This window comes from Pan paniscus, chromosome 5 (genome assembly GCF_029289425.2).
Source record: "Pan paniscus chromosome 5, NHGRI_mPanPan1-v2.0_pri, whole genome shotgun sequence".
NCBI classification, from domain to species: Eukaryota; Metazoa; Chordata; class Mammalia; order Primates; family Hominidae; genus Pan; species Pan paniscus.
In genome coordinates, this window is record NC_073254.2 from 96,608,596 (window position 1) to 96,625,037 (window position 16,442).

General features: G+C 35.5%; 1 non-coding gene across 1 annotated transcript; it reads right to left on the reverse strand.

The window, feature by feature from the left end:
• Positions 1–7,890: 7,890 nt before the first annotated feature.
• On the reverse strand, positions 7,891–7,992 carry LOC112440175 (U6 spliceosomal RNA). The gene has a single exon (XR_003028363.1). It is a non-coding gene; the product is annotated as a U6 spliceosomal RNA (small nuclear RNA).
• Between the last annotated feature and the right edge of the window lie 8,450 nt (positions 7,993–16,442).

The window sequence follows — 16,442 nt, forward strand, 5'->3', positions numbered from 1 at the left end:
TGTTTTGAGTTTCCTAATTCCTCTTCTCTATCTGCATACTCTTCCTAGGTTAAGGTATCATTTTTGTGTTGACGTTTCACAAATGTCTATGTCCGGCCTTAATATTTTCTCTTAGACTCTATTTAAAATAAGTGGTACATGTCTAATTGGGATGTTAAACTTAAATATACCCATAGGACTTTTGATTTCTCACCCCACCTTCAACCCTCATTCCTCATTATCTCAATAATGACAATACCTACCATCAAATTACTTAGATCCAGCTCCTTTTTTAAACTTTCATTTTAGATTCTGGGGTACCTGTGCAGGTTTGTTATCTATGTACACTCATGTCACAGGGATTTGTTGTACAGATTATTTTGCCATCCAGATACTAAGCCTAGTACCCAATAGTTTTTTCTTCTGATCCTCTCTCTCCTCCCACTCTCCATCCTCAGGTAAGCACCAGTGTCTGTTATTCCCCTCTTTGTGCGTTCGCACTCTTAAGAAGCATTCTCATTTGCAGGGATATGGATGAAGCTGGAAACCGTCATTCTCAGCAAACTAACACAAGAACAGAACACCAAACACCTCATGTTCTCTCTCGTAAGAGAGAATTGAACAATGAGAACATGTGGGCACAGGGAGGGGAACATCACACACCGGGTCTGTCGGTGGGGGTGGGGGCCTAGGGGAGGGATAGCATTAGGAGAAATACCTAATATAGATGACAGATTGAGAGGTGCAGCAAACCACCATGGCATGTGTATACCTGTGTAGCAAACCTGTACGTTCTGCACATGTATCCCAGAACTTAAATTATAATAAAAAAAGAAGCACTCTTGATTCCTCAGATTTCTTTATACCCCATTTCTCATTTGTTATCAAGTCAGTAACACCTGCTGAAACTTCCTGAATATGACCCTTCTCTCTACTATTCTATACCCATCCAAGCCTCCAAGCTTTCTTACATTTTTCTACTGTGAATTCTTCATCCAGCCTTCAAAATGCTCTTGTAATCTTAAGTGAGATCATATCCATCTTTTTCTTAACAGAATATGGTGAGAATTAAGTAACAAGTGTGAATATGGTGTATAGGCCTCTGTCTTACCTGCACAGTGCCTATAGCTCACTTTCATATGCTCCAGATTAAATGGTCTTCTTTCCTCCTTTCAAATATACCAAACTTCCAGGACTATTCATTTGCACTTCTCTACGCCTATAAACTTCTTCCAGTTTTTTTTTTTTTTTAATTTTTTTTGAGACAGAATCTCACTCTGTCGCCCAGGCTGGAGTGCAGTGGCATGATCTCTGCTCACTACAACCTCTGCCTCCTGGGTTCAAGCAATTCTCCTGCCTCAGCCTCCCGTGTAGCTGGGATTACAGGCACATGCAACCACAGCTGGTTAATTTTTGTATTTTTAGTAGAGACAGAGTTTCACCATGTTGGCCAGGCTGGTCTCGAACCCCTGACCTCAAGTGATCCACCCACCTTGGCCTCCCAAAGAGCTGGGATTACAGGTGTGAGCTACTGCACCTGGCCTTCTTCCAGATTTTTAAAAGATTATCTCCTTTTCATTTAGTCCTCAGCTCAAATGTCATCTCTGCAAAGTGGTCTTCTAGCCTGGCTAAAGAATCCAACCTTCACTCCTACTATTTAACCTCCTTTTTTATTTCTTCATGGCACTATTATTATCTCTGATGAGCATGAAAGACAAACTCCACTAAAATATAAGCTTGATGAGGAGAGGAATTTGACAACTTTTTAATATTGTAGTTAGAACCTAGAATAGTGTGCAGCAAAAGCAGGTATTTGATAAATATCGGATGAATGAATGAACTGATAAAAATTCAGTTCTTGAAGAATGCATTTGATGAATAACAAATTGAATCAATAATAAAGGACTTGAATAAAAAAGTAAGAGGTTATTACCCAGATAGCATTAGGAAATAAGCCACTGGAATTAGAGAATTGAGAGAATAGAACAAGGCTATGCTTTCACTCATAATTGTTTAAAATGATTAATAATATGAAGAGGAGCTGAATCTTGGTATTAGAATCCCTGTATTATTTGTTGAATATAAACTTAATCAATGATATATAAGGCAGAATAAATAATTCCTAGCATTTGTTTTGTCATCTTTAAGGAATCCACAGTTAGAGAATTTTTTCAATGATTATTAATGTAGATACTGTACTTGGTATGTCCTGTCTATATGCACAAAACAAGGCAAGCAATGCAATGCTGTTTTTGGAATTCTGTCTTCACAAATTTCATTGCTATCAGAGTCTACTCTGATAGATATGAATATTAAAGGACATTTGGCAAAAATAATAAGACTATAACATTAATAATACTAATTTTAGTAGAAAGTGCTCCCCCCAGCCAACCCTACATCTGTATCTATATCTATCTATATACATTCTGCTCTATTTACTTATTTTCCAAAACACTGAAAGCCTTTGAATCGTCAAAACGGGTGTGCTGGAAACCCAGATATGCTATCTCAGTTTTCGAAAAGAGAGGAATATTTAGCTCAACCAGATTTGAATGTGAGAGTTTAAAGAGGAAATAACTCCCTAAGGGACAGGGTGGATTTACTAAGAAGACACACTTTGATAAAACGCATTTCTTTCGGTGAAGTAGTTTCTCATGGTAGTACAAGTAATATAGCAAATTCTAATGTCAGTAACAATTTGACAAATTTTAAATGTCGTATCTCATGGAAAAATACATGTATAATACTTGATAGGAAATTAAGTGAATTCTTAATCAGTGAAACCGCGGCACTTGAAGAGTCCTACTGATTATACTGTCATCAGCCTGCAGGACGTAGATGTCTGGTGGTATGTTGTTGAGTTATTATATTAATATCACTGACTTGAATGCTGACACAGAAATAATTCTTTCTAACTTTGTAGAAAGCGTGAAGCTGGAAGTATTACAAATATATTTAGTGACAGAATCATCATCTAACATGACCTCTATATGTTGCAAAACAGTTCTTTAACAAGATGAAACTTACTTGGAAAAAAACCTGAAGTACTACATTTAACTTTAGGAAAAATGTCATCTTTATTTCATATAGAAAAGTTTTGTCTATAAAATCAACATGAACCAACAGTTTTGTTTACTAAATAAATATTTATTATGTACCTATATGTACTTACCTTTTAAAATCTTTTATGGATTTACTTTTTGGTTAATTTTTCCTTTTTTATGGTTAAATTATTCCTGTTACTATGTGTTCAGTTCGCAGAACTCACTCTAAAATTGTGATACACAAATTAGGGTTCATAGAATGGGGGAAGATTCTGACAATTTTAATTTATAAAAAATAATGTAAAATTCTGAGAGGATGACTTGGAAAAAAGACAATTTATTAGTTTGGTGCAAAAGTAATCAAAAGTTTTGTCATTACTTTCAATATAAAGTGTTACTAGTTCTAAAATGGACTGCAGATAAAAATGGATTTATTTGTGGCTCCAGTGGGAAGGATCAGGACCAATGGACAAGAGTTACACAGAAATAAGTTTTAACTCAAGAATAACCTTTTATCTACAAGGACTTCCTGGAGAATGAAATGTATTGCTTTACTGAGATTTTTCAAACACTGGGAAATATTCAGAGAGAGACAGAATGTCCAATTGTAATGAATGTTGACTACAGGATGGATGCACAGGTTTAATTTGCTTTCCAACATTCATATTTACTGCGTCCATCTTAACTTTTAGAACTACCTACTCTTGGCAAAATCTCTGTAATTCTTTTCAACTGAAGACAAAGTCATCTGTAATGCTTTCTCTTGGCTCCCCAAATATTCTGGCTCTACTCCTGGTTTCCATCAGACTGTAAAATGTAAATGCTCAGAAAATGCACCTGCAATTTCTTAAATGACTATTTTTGAATGTTGTTTTCATTTTTCTCTTATGTTTATGTAATTTCAGCTTTGAAAATTTCTGGTAATAATTTGTAATGACCTGAAGGGTTTTACATTTTCTATTAATTTTACAATATGTTGGCCAGGTACGGTGGCTCATGCCTGTAATCCCAGGTATTTGGGAAGCCAGGGCGGGCAGATCACGAGGTCAGGAGATCCAGACCATCCTGGCTAACATGGTGAAACCTCGTCTCCACTAAAAACACAAAAAATTAGCCAGGCGTGGTAACACGTGCCTGTAGTCCCAGCTACTTGGGAAGCTGAGGCAGGAGAATCGCTTGAACCTCGGAGGCGGAGGTTACAGTGAGCTGAGATCGTGCCACTGCACTCCAGCCTGGGCAACAGAGCGAGACTCTGTCTAAAAAAAAAAAATGTACATTTTGATATCATTAAATTATAGATAGCATTAAAAATATTTTCCAATATGCAATGTAAATATTTTAAAGATATATTTCACTAGTGTTTTTTGTGGAAAATAGTACACTAACAAGTCAATTCCTTTTCTTACCTACATGTATCTCTTCTGCATGAAGAATGTATATAATATTGATGTTATATTAGCCCTGCCACCTCTGTTACAATTATTTTAGCCTTTATAGAACTGTGTATTTTTTTTTCTTTCTTTTTTTTTTTTTTTTGTGAGATGGAGTCTCACTCTGTTGCCCAGGCTGGAGTGCAGTGTTGCGATCTCAGCTCACTGCAACCTCCGCCTCCTGGGTTCAAGCGATTCTCCTGCCTTAGCCTCCTTAGTAGCTGGGACTACAGGAGCATGCCACCATGCCTGGCTAATTTTTGTATTTTTAGTAGAGACGGGGTTTCACCATGTTGGCCAGGATGGTCTTGATCTCCTGACCTCATGATCCACCCGCCTCGACCTCCCAAAGTGCTGGGATTACAGGCATGAGCCACTGCACCTGGCCAGATGGGTGGAATAAGTAAATGCAGTTCCTTTAGCATGATCAAACACATAGGCAAGTCTTAATTTAGTCTGCTTGCTCAGGCCTCTTTAAGATGGGTCCATGGGAAGGCTTTTGGGAGCACAGAAATCTATTTATATATTTAGGGCATATGAATTTACATAGTAACATCACATGTGCAAAAACTGTAATGTTCTTTGTTTCTCCATATCTGGACTTGATTTAACATATAAGCCCACATTTCTGCTTCATAGCAGAGAACTTAAACTCACCAAGTCAAGACAACTTAGTCAGTTTTGGTTTAAAACTTTGTGTCCTTTAGATAAAGTCAGGATTCCTTTCTTCTCTTCCTTTACTACCCTTTTAAGTGATGTAAGAATCTTGGAGGCTGATGTAACAACTGACTTTTCTGGTCTGGGAGCCCTGAAATTATTTATCAATTTTTGCGTATAAAATATTTTTATCTTGATTATTGTTAAGCTTCATCTTTTCTTTGTTCTGTATTTACACCAGTATCTTCATTCAAGTTGAGTGTGATGCACTTAAAACCTTTCAAGGGCTTTCTTATTTTTCTTAGGATGAAGACAAATCTTGATAGAACACTCACTATATATTTAACATAGTTCATGGCTGAACTGTTTAAAATGGTCAAAATTTAAATTACATCAAAGTATAGCATGGCACACCCTGAGTTACTTGGAATGATTCAGCCAAACTAGAACAGATCAGATATCATGGTGCAAGAAAATGGGGCAGGCTGGTGGGTGGTCTCTTTAGTTTCAAGTGCAAGCTCCATGTGGCTCCTCCTACCTAATCCTGCAGAGAAAGTAGCTCTAATAGAGAGAATACAGATGCAAAGGCAATGTAAACAGAGCACCAGATGTCACAGAGAGAAAGCACTCCCACACCCAAAAGACACTCATGAGATTTCCAAGTAAAATCGACAGCCAGAAACCTTCATAAATTATTAGCAGAAGGAAAGCATTATGTTGAAATCAATGGATAAAGAGAAAATTCTTGGCCGGGTGCGGTGGCTCATGCCTGTGATCCCAGCACTTTGGGAGACCGAGGCGGGTAGATCATGAGGTCAGGAGTTTGAGACCAGCCTGACCAACATGGTGAAACCCTGTCTCTACTAAATATACAAAAATTAGCCGTATGTGTTGGTGCACGCCTGTAATCCCAGCTACTCAAGAGGCTGAGGCAGGAAAATCGCTTGAACTCTGGAGGTGGAGGTTGCAGTGAGCTGAGATCATGCCACTGTACTCCAGCCTGGGCAACAGAGCAAGACTCCACCTGAATTAAAAAAACAAAAAAAAAAGAGACAAAATTCTTAAATATTGAGAAAGTACATTTGTTAGTCCCTCCTTCTTGTTATATTTATTTTGAATCCCCATCCCCATGGTCCATATTCCTCTATAGATTCTCATTTTCATGTGTTTCATACATATCATTTAATATGAATGTATCTCAGTCAAAATATTTGGTATTCCATTCATATTTGTGTATACACATGATTTTATTTACAGAAATATTAGGCTGCAGATCTTTCTGTTTCTATGCAATCTCACTTGCAATCCTTATCCATGTTGCTCTTTTTACTGCTATATTTTTGCTGCTGGCAGCTGAATACTATGTATACGTGATATATATAGTATGTATCTACCAAATTTGATATATTCATTTCCCTTGAAATGACTAGTTGGGCTGTCTGTGACTTCCCATGACCACAACGTACAATGTACATTGAAATAAACATTGTTGAAAAAACATGTTTTTCAAGGAGCACATGAGAATTTCCTTAGAATACATACATACTAAAAAATGAAACTACTGAATTTTGTTTTATACATACCTAATCTAATTGATTTAGTTGAGCTGGATTGCTCTGGAGAATGGCTATAACAGTTTGTGCCCATTAATGATGGTTTAAATTTTTCCACGCATCGGTACTTTGTCATCACTTGGTGTTAGCTCACTTTATTTTTTGACAATATGATTGAAGTAAAATTGTGTCTTATTGATGTTTTAACATACATTTACTGATTACTTGTGTTATTAAACATCTTTATATACTTATAAACCATTCAAGTTTCTCCTTCTAGTAATTGACTTTACGTATCTATTGAACATTTACTTTTGGGTTACTTTTTTTTCTTATCTATTTCAATTAATTATTTATATATCATACATAAAACAATCAGCTACTAGTGTGGGAAATATAAATAACTTTCCCAGTCTGTCTTTTGTCTACTGTGGTTATCTATATAATCTTTCTTTGAAAAGAGTAGTTCTTATTTTTATTTATGTAATCAATCATCAATTGTTAAATTTACACTTTTGAATTTTGAATTTAGGAAAGTCTTCCTTTGTTTAAATAATGATATTCTATGTTATCTTCTATTAATACTGTATTTTATCATTCTACATTTAAATTCTTATCAAATGGGAGTTATATATGAGGAATTAAACAAACTTTATTTTCTTCCTTAGTAATTCTTTTCCCAAAATAATCTGCTAACCAAATCATTTTTTCCTTTCTAATTTGTAGTGTCATTTCTATTAAGTATTAATTGCCCACATTTAGTGGGTTATTTTAGTTTGAGGTTCTCCAAAGTGAATCCTTAGGCAAGCATTTGATTACACATAGTTTATTTGGATAAAGGTGCATTTTGAATGTAGCTACTATAAATGAGTACCTTCATTTTTCTAAGAGATAGTTGGCCAGGCTCAGTGGCTCACGCCTGTAATCCCAGCACTTTGGGAGGCCAAGGCGGGCAGATCACGAGGTCAGGAGTTTGAGACCAGCCTGGCCAATATGGTGAAACCCCGTCTCTACTAAAAATACAAAAATTAGCTGGGCGTGGTGGCATATACCTGTAGTCCCAGCTATTCGGGAGGCTGAGACAGAAGAATCACTTGAACCAGGGAGGCGGAGGTCGCAGTGAGCTGAGATCGCGCCACTGTACTCCAGCCTGGGTGACAGAGACTCTGTCTCAAAAAAAAAAAAAAAGATAGTTTATTTTTTTAATATATATGTATTTTAAATGTTAAACATATGGAACACTTCATGAATTGGCGTGTCACCCCTCTGCAGAGGCCATGCTAATCTTCTCTGTATTGTTCCAATTTTAATATGCGCCGCCGAAGCAAGTATTATTTTTTTTCTCTTCTTTTCTCTTTCCTCCTTTTCCCCACTTCCTACTTAGTGCTTTAGAAATGCAATTAAAACCTTTTACCTCTCCTTCACCAGATACTCCTTACAGGGCAAGCTTATCTAACTATATCCTTAGAGCTCCAGAACAGTACTCTCTCCCACCAGGAGATTGCCTCAAGAGACAACAGCCAATTTACAACACAAAATATGCCCACTATGAAACTCTCTCTCACCTGGAGATTTTTGGCCACTCTTACAACCTAATTCTGCCCATGAAGTCACCAGTGGTCGCTAGCTTGAGCACCCAGTAGACAAGGTACTGAAGAAAGTGTGGACTCCCATCTCCCCTGCATAACTTTCATGCAGACTCCTTTTAAAAGTGCCTGCTTTCTACTCCAAAAGCAAAGCAATACTCTTAAAGAAGGAAGTCAGTACTTATTCCCCTAAGTTAGCTTGGGAATAAAAAGTCACTTTCTTTATATCAGACCTTGGTCTTATTAACTGGACTCTGCAAGTGGTGAGCAACTGAACCTACATTTCATTTATACTACCACTTTAATCCCAGTAGTAAACTCTGGGAGCCAGAGTAGATACAGGAATTGGTACACCCAGAGTAAGGAATCCAGGGGTGTATGTACACCAAACCAATGGAATGCTGATAAATGGTTAACAACTGCCTTTCAGGAAACAAATAGTTCATAGCATTTGTGATATCTGCAGTGTAAATATCCTCACCAGGCAGAATTGCAAACTGCTGAGTGATTTCACCTAGCTTGCAAAGTTTCTGAAATTTTAACAATTGGTTCCCTTGAGCTGGTAGGAGCCAGCTCCAGCACAACGTTGCAAACCCAATTAATAGTTATTTGTTGAGGGCTGTTCCTGAAGACTGTTAAGTCTTTGGCACTTGGACCATCTGTGCAGGTGGCAAAAAGTCTCCAGTGACAAGAGAACATCTCCAGGCAAAATAAATACAGGCGCTGGCAGTTGGAAAACCAGCACATGAGGGGATGCAATGCACAAAGAGTATCAGCTGCGTGGACTAGTTTCTGGAACAGAATAAAAAATCTATTTTATCCACCTCTGTCTATTACCAGGATGTCTAATATGCCTTAACATTTCTTAGGGCTTGTTCTTTATTTGTTATTCTTTTTTAAACATTTCTTAGTTATTTATAGTTTCTTTTTCTTCAAATTCTGATTGCATTGGATTTATAGATTAATTGGGAGGAAAGTACACATCTTTAAAATTTTAGTCATCTTGTAACTGAGCCTTTATTATAAAGATCACAAGATGTTTGTTATACTTATTTTCTTATTTTTCCTTGTTGTTTTCTTCCTCTATGTGTGCTTGCTTACACATAGTCATTCAGTAGTCAGTATTTACTAGTAATTGATTAATGTCATATCCTAATTCCTAGGGCTTCCCACAAGACTGATGAACTTGTTTTTCTTTGAAAGAGCAATGATTTTTAGGTTATGTAGATCTCCTTGATGGTGTCCAGAAGTTTTATTTGGCTGAGGGATGCAAATATCTTTGATCTTCGGGGGATCCCACCTCCCCTATACCTACTCTGTTCATTAAAGCCCCCAGTTATGTCCAAAGGCAGGTCAGATTTGAGAGTTTGTCTTTCTCGCTCCCAAGCTTAGGCCAAATCAGAATAAACCTTTCTTTGCTCCTAAGTGTTGATGTGTCAGTGTTTGTCTTATTTACAGTGCATTGAGTTTACGAACCCAAATTTGGGGGTTCAGTAACAATCTCATATATGCTATATATTTATTTGTCCACTTACTCAAATCTTTTTATGTTCTGTGAAAAGTTCACTGCTATTTTCTATAAAACTTGTAATCATTCATTCATATTTTAACTTCTAGATAATTCATGGGATTCGATGGTATTGTGAATAGTGTCATTTCTATCACATTATCTAGTTATTGCTGTTATAGAGTTTGCTTGTTGACACTATTGAGCTTTCTATGTACACCATCAGATTTTAAAACTTGTGGTCCCATGACCCTTTTATAATCTTAACAATTATTGATGATCTCAAAATTATTAATCCCAAAGATTTTGATGAGCTTTCATTTATGTGTGGTGATATTTATTGTATTAAAAATTAAAATAGAAAATGTTAACCTATTAATTTATTGAATATAATAACTCATTAGAAGTTAATGTAAATAACATTTTACTAGTCAAAAATGAGTAAATATTTCCAAAATAAGAATATATTAAAAAGAATTGAGTTGTTTTAGCTTTTTGCAAAGCCTTTAATGTTTGACATAGTAGAAGTTGCTGAATTTTTATATATGCTTTTTATTTCAGTCTGTTGCCATGTTAGATGGCATATAGCTTCTGAAATCACTGTACAATCATAAGAAAATAAAAGTGAAAAGGTCAAACACAATTTAGTATTATGAAAATAGTTCTGACCTTGTGAACTCTCTGAAAGGGTCTCAGGAACCTCCAAAATTTTCGGATTACATTTGAGAACTGCTGATGTAGATGACTTTCTCATTCATAATTATTTACACGTTCAAATATTTTATCTATTATTTGTTTTCTTTATTTTTTCATGCTGATGAGGATTTCTGGTTTCAGATTGTTCTTGTCAGCTTTGTCAAGGGTTTTCCAATATTAACACAATGTTCAATTTTTAAATTAATTTTTACTTAGTGGTTGTTCTCTAATTCAATGATTTATGCTGCAATTATGAAATTAATTTTTTATTCCTGCTTCTTTGGATTTGTTCTATTTTTTTTCTAATTGTGTTAATTGAATTCAAAATGTTTTATTACTATTTTTACTGTTTTGATTGACGTTTACAGCTATACATTTCCTCTAGGTACTGCACTAACAGTGTACTATAAACTTTAATGTAGTGCTTTGTTCATGGGTGACTCATTAATACATTTATACTTCTCCCGACCAAGGTTTTGTTGTTGTTGTTAGTTATGTTTAATTAATTATGGCCAGAGAACATAAACTATATAATCTTAATTGTTAGAAATTCATAGGGATTTTGTTATAGCTTAGGAATTTAAATGAATATGTATTTATTATTAAGTATAATGTTCTTGATAAACTTTTAATATTTATATTTTTTTAGTATTCTAAAACAAGATTACTTATATTACATAATAATAAGTAATCTACTAATACTTATTATTACTATTATTACTTAATAATAGATCAAGTAGTAAGTAATAATCGATTCCCATCACATTGATTCCACATGACCCATTCTTCCTCTTTCAAGGGTGATTCAATGATAGCAGATGTTACCCTGTGTCAGGCCTCTGAGCCCAAGCTAAGCCATCATATCCCCTGTGACCTGCACATATACATCCAGATGGCCTGAAGTAACTGAAGAATCACAAAAGAAGTGAAAATGGCCTGTTCTTGCCTTAACTGATGACATTACCTTGTGAAATTCCTTCTCCTGGCTCATCCTGGCTCAAAAGCTCCCCCACTGAGCACCTTGTGACCCCCACCCCGCCAGCCAGAGAACAACCCCCTTTGACTGTAATTTTCCACTACCTACCCAAATCCTGTAAAACAGCCCCACCCCTATCTCCCTTTGCTGACTCTCTTTTCGGACTCAGCCCGCCTGCACCCAGGTGAAATAATCAGCCTTGTTGCTCACACAAAGCCTGTTTGGTGGTCTCTTCACACAGATGCCTGTGAAACCCTGTACATACTGACAGAATATATTTTGCACTACAAAAGAAGAAATCCAAGCTTGTGAATTTGGAAGTTTATGTAGATATTGCTCTACACATACCACTCTCTTCTCTAAAGTAAGCTGAGTTTTCTCTGAGAAGAGAAAGGTGAAGATCCCTGCCCCCATTATGCAAGCACTTGGCACCCGAGAAGAAAAGTTTTATTGCCCTTTGAATGGAAGCAGATGACTCCAGGTCTGACACTTGGTATGTGAGGAAATGGGTCTGGGGAAAGAAAAGAAACATTTTTTTTAATGACATTTCAGTTTTCTTTGCTTAGAAATCCTACCCATACAGAAACATGAAAATAGTCATATTGTGTCTCAGAACTACTATAATTCTTTTGTTCAGGCTTATTGTGCTTTAAAAATCTTCTAGATCTTTGCTCATATTTATATTGCTTATGTATTAGACTCTGAGGTATTTTTGTAAATAAGTTTCCAGCATAATCGTTGGTTTATCTACTTACTCACAGCTTTAAGTTCTTAAAAAAAATCAATGTTGAGGCTATGTTGATAGGTGCATATATGTTTGTGATATTGCATTTTTTTAATCTATTGTTCTTTTCCAGATACGTGACATCTTTTGTTTTACATTGTGAATTTTCCTTGGTGAATTCTACTTTGCCTGTTATTAAATTTTTCACCTGGCTTCTTTTTATTTCTTATTTGTTTGATTCATCTATTTTCATTAACTTATGTTCAAAATTTCTACATTCATTTACTTTAAGTTTGCCTCTTACAGGAAACATATTTCTGGATCTTTATTTTCTTATTTATTTTGTATCAAGCCTCAGATTCCTGTCTTTTAACTAATACATTTAATACACATATATTTATTGTCAGGCCTCTGAGCCCAAGCTAAGCCATCTTATCCCCTGTGACCTGCACATACACATACAGATGGCCAGTTCCTGCCTTAACTGATGACATTGTCTTGTGAAATTCCTTCTCCTGGATCATCCTGGCTCAAAAGCTCCCCCACTGAGTACCTTGTGACCCCCATTCCTGCCCGCCAGAGAACAACCCCCCTTTTTCCTTTACCTACCCAAATCCTATAAAACGGCCCCACCCCATCCCCCTTTGCTGACTCTCTTTTCGGACTCAGCCTGCCTGCACCCACGTGATTAAAAGCTTTATTGCTCACACAAAGCCTGTTTGGTGGTCTCTTCACATGGACACGCATGAAATTTATATTACTAATACATGTCATACATACATTTAATACATATAAGTAATATTACATTAGGACTTATTTTGCCATCTTATTTCATATTCACATTTTCTATTTCTGTATTTCTGTTTTGCTTCTTTTTGTAATTTTCTAACCCCATTGAAAAGGCTGATTATTCTAGTTTGAGAGTTTTTTTTAAAGTGCGTTTTAGTTTTCTGGAAGCTACCTGTAATTTATTAAGATACATACCTAAGTTTATTTTTCTTTATCATTTCTGAAGTCGATCAGTATCTTTATATTTTTGGGCAAACAAGGCAATGATGTTAGCATGATCCCCTTTCTAGCTTTCTGGTATCTCTTGCCCTTCCCATCCTTTAACCCTGACATATTGGTTTCATCGAATTCTTGTTCTGGCAGACTTTGGGTATCCTATTTTAGGTAATGATAGACTGTTACAAGTTACTTATTTTAGCCCACTTCCGTTATATATTTTAATGATTTCCTGTATTTATTTATCTTCTTGATGGAGTTCTGTTTCCCAGGGTGTTTTACAGAGTCTTTGTGTGATAAAACTTCAGAGGCATTGAGAATATTTTCATTTACCCTCTTATTAAATAATAGTTTTGCTGTATATAAGTTCTGTAAATTGAAATACTTCTGAAAACATTACCACATTTTTTTTCCTTAAAGTGTTACTCTTGAGAACCTAATGTAAATCTTTTTTTTTTTTATAGGAAAACACAAGTTCTTTCTTTTTCTTTTATTTTTGTACGTACAAGTGTTATTTTGTTACATGCATAGATTGCATATTGGGGAAATCAGGGCTTTTAGGGTATCAATCACTCAAATAACATATATTGTACCCATTAAGTTATCTCTCATCATCCATCCTTCTTCTACCTCCTTACCCTTCTGGGTCTTCAATATCTATCATCCCACACTCTATACACTCTATATCCAAGTATATACATTATTTAGTTCCCACCTTTTAAGTGAGAACATGCAGTATTTGTCATTTTATGTCTGACTTCTGTCACTTAAGATAATGGCCTCCAGCTCTATTCATGTTGTTGCAAAAGACATGATTTTATTTTTTATGAAAGAATAATATTTTATTTTGCATGTATGATACATTGTCTTCATCCAGTCATCTGTTGGGGGACACTTAGGTGGTTTCCACATGTTTGCTATTGTGAATAATGCTGTGATAAACATACAGGTGTAGGTATCTCTTTGATGTAATGATTTCTTTTCCTTTGAGTAGATATTGTTATGCCCAGACCGTTTGTTCCCCAAAGAAGACCACCAGAGTCCAGAGTCAAAGCCAAGCGGCAAGGATCTTTACTACAAGTTCGAACCTGGTCCCTCCATTCCACCACATACAAGAGGGCCCCGAACAATGCGAGTGTTTGCTTTTTTATAGCCTGAAAGTTACAGGGGAACAAAGGAATTCTTTTGGTTCCCGCTCTTTCAGTAAAACTTTGAACGGCTGTCCCCTCATCTGTCCCCTTATCGGAGACTTTCCTGGTGGTGTTTGTACTGGGCTTGTTTGTTTTGAGCCCGGGGAAGTTTAAGAGATATATGGTGATATGTGGTGGGATGGGAGGATGGGATGTGTTTGTACTGGGCTTGTTTGTTTTGAGCCCGGGGCTGAGGAATGTGCACGGCTCTTTTCAATATGCAGTAGTGGGATTGCTGGATTCAATGATAGTCCTATTTTTTATTCTTTGAAAAATCTTCATACTAAAGGTTTCACTAATTTACATTGCCAACAGTGTGTAAGAGTTCCGTTTTCTCCACGTCCTCACCAACATCTGTTATTATTTGTCTTTTAATAATAGCCATGCCAGTTGCTATAAGATGATATCTCATTGTGGTTTTAATTTGTGTTTCTCTGATGATTAGTGGGATTGTTTTTTCATATGTTGGCCATTTGTATGTTCTCTTTTGAAATACGTCTATTCATGTCCTTTGTCTAATTTTTAACAAGATTATTTGTTTGTTATTGTTGCTGTTGAGTTCCTTGAGTTCTTTGAATTCGGATATTAAATTTTATAAATATATTATGTATGTAACTATGCCACATATAGTTTGCAAATATTTTCTCCCATTATGCAAGTTGACTGTTCATTCTTTTGATTATTTATTTTGCTGTAGGGAAGCTTTTTGAGTCCCATTTGACTATTTTTGTTTCTGATGCCTGTGATTTGAGGTCTTTGTCATGAATTCTTTGCCTAGCTCAATGTCCTGAGGCATTTTCCTAGATTTTCTTCTATTATTTTTATAGTTTCAGGTTTTACATTTAAGTCTTTAACCTATCTTGAGTTGATTTTTTATATGGTGAGAGATAAGGTCCAGTTTTATTCTTCTGGATACAGCAACCCAAATTTCCCAGCACCATTTATTGAAAAGGTGTTCTTTTCCAAGAGTATGTTCTTGTCATTTTTTTTCAAAGATGAGTTGGCTGTAAATATGTAGCTTTATTTCTGAGTTCTCTATTTGATTCCATTTATGCATGAAGACACAGGCTCATTATGTGTCTATGTGTTGGACTTCTTATGCTTGCTTAAATGTTTTATTCTAAAATCTTTCATTCTTCTTTAATTTTGGGACATTTGTAGTCATGTATTATAAATATTTTCATTCTTTTCTATTTTTGGTTGTTTTGAGACTCCCATTATATGGATAGTGACACTTCCACTAAAGTCTATGTATCTTAATGTTTCTGTGGCAACAGAATTAGTTTATATAATAAGTAATTGTTCTCAGTGGGGACAGAAAGCATAACTTCAACTAATAAGTATTAAGCATTTGCCATTTCATTAATTTTCCTAAGAATTGCACTGTTAAACATGTGGGTGTTTTTTACTTTTATTTTTGCAGAGGGAGATTCTAAAACCCAGAGATGTTAGGTAATTTGCTAATCTACCTAACAAAAGTGGTACTAGATTTCAAATCTAAGCCATCTAATTCTATGTCTTGTGTTCTTTTCATCCATGATATTGTCTCACCTAAATATGTAAAACTAGAAAGAAAAATGTAAAACAGTATCAACATATCTCTATTATGTAAATGATCTTTGAGGATTGTTTCAAAAATTAGTAAGAAAATATCTCTAACAAAATGCTCAGCTCATTAGATAAACTTAAAAGTCATGGGCAAACCCATCTAATCAAAGCCTCACTGAGTATATGTCACTCTAGTTTTATATATGAATACATGAAATATGTTAGCTGATCTTGGAAGCAATGTTTCAAATATGGTATTAAGTTAAATAAAATGTTTCCTCTTTATAAAGGAAAAATTTGTTGTTTTATTTTTTTCATTAGAAATCCCAACACATTTTACTTCACTGATTGACAGGAGTCAGTTTAAAGATATTACACATTAGAAAATAAATGTAGCAAAAAGGCAAATAATCCAGTTGTATCAAGATCATTGTTTTCACAAAAGCAGCATGAGGATGTATTAACTGTCACATATGACTTATCAGGTCTTGAGTTGTCTATATGTGCAAACTAAACATGCCATATGTCAATGCCATGCTGAGCAAAA